The following is a 4246-nucleotide window of genomic DNA, read 5'->3' as shown; positions in this document are numbered from 1 at the left end:
TAACTTTAGATGAGTTAGTTGATTTGTCTGTAAAAGTTGAAAAACAAATTGAGAAAAAGCAGCAAAATAACTCATGGAGAAGTCGACCAAACACTATCTCTAAGAAGCCATGGTCAACTCAAGAGGGGAAAGCTCCTTCCAAACCTCAAGATGATAGAGGTAAAGGTAAGGTTGAGGAGGGAGGTAAAACCTTTAATCCTAAATCTTCTAAACCTTCAAGTTCTATTCAATGTCACAAATGTCATGGAAGGGGGCATATGATGCATGAATGTCCAAGTAGAAGAAACATCCTACTTAGAGAGAATGGAGAATATGAGAGTGAAAAAAGTGAGGGGGAAGAAGAAGAGGGAGAAGGTGTAAGTGAGGAAGATGATTTGGAACTGCCTAATGATGGTATAATTAGGGTGGTTAGGAGAATTATGACTATCAATTTGGGTAGTGTTGATGAAGGGCAGAGAGAGAATTTGTTTCATACTAGGTGTGGGATAAAAGGGAAGACTTATTCTATGATTATTGATGGGGGAAGTTGTGCAAATGTGGTGAGTTCATACTTGGTGGATAAACTAGGAATTGCATGCATGAAGCGCTCTACCCCATATAGGCTCCAATGGTTGAATGATTGTGGAGAAGTAAAAGTAAACAAACAATGCATGATTTCATTCAATGTTGGTAGGTATGAAGATGAGATTCTTTGTGATGTAGTTCCAATGCAAGCATGTCATGTTTTACTTGGCCGACCTTGGCAGTATGATAGGGATACTACTCATCATGGGAGAAAGAATAGGTATAGTCTTCTGCATAATGGTAAGAAGTATACTCTTGCACCATTATCTCCTTCTCAAGTGTTTGAAGATCAAAAACGATTGAGGGAAACAATGGGAAAACAAAAGGGAGAGGTAAAAAGTGAGCTTGAGGGAAAAGAAAAAGGCCAAGAGATAGAAAAAAAGAGAGATGGCCGAGAGAAAGAGAGAGAGGGCAGCGATCTAAGTAAAGAGGTAAAAGAGGGTGTGAGTAAAAAAATAAAATGTTTTGGTGAGAGGAAAGAGGCTAAGGAAAAGAAAAATAAGAGTCTTTATATAAAAGCCAAAGAGTGTTTGAATGCTAGGAGAGAGGGACTGCCCATAATACTACTTACTTACAAAGAAGTATTGATTAATTTTGAACAACTAACTCCTTCTTTGCCAAATAGTGTTTCTTCTCTTTTGCAGAATTTTGAAGATGTTTTTCCTGATGACACTCCAAAGGGATTGCCACCTTTGAGAGGGATTGAGCACCAAATAGACTTTGTGCCTGGGTCTCAACTTCCTAATAGGCCTGCTTATAGGAGCAATCCTGAAGAGACCAAAGAATTACAATGGCAAGTTGAAGAATTGCTTGTAAAGGGATTTGTTCGAGAGAGTATGAGCCCATGCTCTGTTCCAGTCCTATTGGTCCCCAAAAAGGATGGAACATGGAGGATGTGTGTAGATTGTCGAGCCATCAACAAGATAACGGTAAAGTATCGCCATCCTATCCCTCGTCTTGATGACATGTTGGACCAACTGTATGGTTCCAAAATCTTTTCTAAAATTGATCTAAAGAGTGGTTACCATCAGATTCGTATGAATCCTGGAGATGAATGGAAAACTGCTTTTAAGACCAAATATGGACTTTATGAGTGGTTAGTTATGCCCTTTGGCTTGACTAATGCACCAAGCACTTTTATGAGACTAATGAATCATGTTTTTAAAGATTTCCATGGAAAATTTATTGTGGTGTATTTGATGACATCTTGATCTTTTCTCAAAATCTGGATGAACACCTAGAGCACTTAAAACAAGTTTTTGAAGTTCTTAGAAATCAGCGCTTATTTGCTAATCTCAAAAAGTGTACTTTCTGTGTGGATCGTGTGGTTTTCTTAGGTTTTGTGGTCAGTTCTAAGGGAGTTGAAGTAGATGATGAGAAAATCAAGGCAATAAAAGAATGGCCTAAACCTAATAGTGTAACTGAAGTTAGGAGTTTTCATGGACTTGCTAGTTTTTATAGGAGGTTTGTGCGAGACTTTAGCACCATTGCTGCTCCTTTAACTGAAGTTATTAAAAAAGATAAGGTTTTTACATGGGGAAAGGAACAAGATGATGCATTTAACTTGCTGAAGGATAAATTGTGTTCTGCGCCTCTTTTGCAATTGCCTGATTTTTCTAAATCTTTTGAAGTTGAGTGTGATGCCACTGGTAAGGGCATAGGTGCAGTTTTGATGCAAGAGTCCAAGCCAATTGCCTACTTTAGTGAAAAGCTAAGTGGAGCAACATTGAACTACTCAACTTATGATAAGGAGCTATATGCCTTGGTGAGGGCGTTAGCTACATGGCAGCACTACTTGTGGCCTCGAGAATTTGTGGTCAAGACTGATCATGAGTCATTAAAATACTTGAAGAGCCAAGGTAAACTTAGTCGTAGGCATGCTAAATGGGTAGAGTTTATTGAAACTTTTCCTTATGTAATTGCTTACAAACAAGGAAAGGAGAATGTGGTTGCTGATGCACTCTCAAGAAGGTATGTTTTGATCTCTACTCTTACTTCAAAGTTATTGGGTTTTGACCAAATCAAGTTCCTCTATGCTAATGATTCTGATTTTGGTGAGATTTTTGCTGAATGTAAGTTAGGTCCTTTTGAGAAATTTAATCTTCAAGATGAATTTCTATTCAAGGAAAATAAATTATGTGTTCCTAACTGCTCGTTGCGTGAACTATTTGTTAGGGAAGCACATTGTGGAGGGCTAATGGGACATTTTGGTGTACCCAAAACACTGGAAATACTTTCTGAACATTTTTATTGGCCTAGCATGAGAAAGGATGTTGAAAAAGTGTGTTCTTATTGTCTTGAATGTAAACAGGCTAAGTCTAGAACATTGCCGCATGGTCTTTATACTCCTTTACCTGTTTCTAATTCCCCTTGGATTGATATTTCTATGGATTTCATATTGGGGCTGCCAAGGACTAAGTATGGTAAGGATAGTATATTTGTGGTAGTAGATAGATTTTCTAAAATGGCTCGTTTTATCCCATGTAAAAAGACTAATGATGCATCTCATGTGGCTGACTTGTTTGTAAAGGAAGTGGTTAAATTGCATGGAATACCTAGAACTATTGTTAGTGATAGGGATGCCAAGTTCTTAAGTCACTTTTGGAGAATTCTTTGGGGAAAGTTGGGAACTAAATTGCTATTTTCTACATCTTGTCACCCACAAACGGACGGGCAAACGGAAGTGGTTAATAGAACTTTAGGGAACATGTTGAGGGCTATTTTGAAAGGAAAGTTGACTTCTTGGGAAGATTACTTACCTATTGTAGAATTTGCTTATAATAGGACCTTCCATTCTTCTACTGGTAAGACTCCTTTTGAAGTTGTATATGGATTCAACCCCCTTACCCCCCTTGATTTATTGTCTTTGCCTACTAATGATTTTGCTAATCTTGATGGTAAGAAGAAGGCTGATATGATGAAGAAAATTCATGAACAAACAAGGCTTGCAATTGAAAAGAAGAACAAGGGAGTTGCATTGCGAAGGAATAAGGGCAGAAAATATGTTGTTTTTAAACCTGGTGACTTGGTTTGGGTGCATATGCGAAAGGAAAGATTTCCTTCCAAAAGAAAGACCAAACTAGATCCTAGAGGAAGTGGCCATACAAAGTCCTTGAAAGGATTGGAGACAATGCTTATAAACTTGATCTTCCTGGTGAGTTCCAAGTTAGTGCTACTTTTAATGTTTCTGATCTTTCCCATTTTGATGCAGATTTGAATTCGAGGACGAATTCTCTTCAAGAAGAGGGGAATGATAGCATCCAAGGAAGCTCTACTCCATTGAAGGACAAGGATGACGCTTTAGAAACTCCAAGGAGGCCCATAACAAGATCTCAAACCAAGGAGTTCAATGATAAGCTCAATGGGCTTCAATCGCGGATCCAAAGGTTTCTTATTGGGGAAGAAGAGCTCAAGCCCAAGGGAGAGGAATTGTCCAAATGCTACAATTATTTGGTGGCCCAAATTCAAGCCCAAGATGAGGAATTTTAAGGTCCAATTTCGTGCAAAAAAGGTCAAGAAGAGTCCAAGAATCAGCCACAACAAGAGTTGCTTTCTGCCCAAGTTTTGAGAGAAGACTAGTCAAACTTTCCAAGATTGTCAAGATTCTTTTCCTAGTTGGGATTTACCTTATTTATTTATTTATATATAGGTTATTAATATTTTCCTTAGTCTATTTATGGTC

Source organism: Solanum verrucosum, unplaced genomic scaffold (genome assembly GCF_900185275.1).
Source record: "Solanum verrucosum unplaced genomic scaffold, falcon-dt-bn FXZP01000157.1, whole genome shotgun sequence".
Taxonomy (NCBI): domain Eukaryota; kingdom Viridiplantae; phylum Streptophyta; class Magnoliopsida; order Solanales; family Solanaceae; genus Solanum; species Solanum verrucosum.
Note: the sequence above shows the minus strand (reverse complement) of the source record.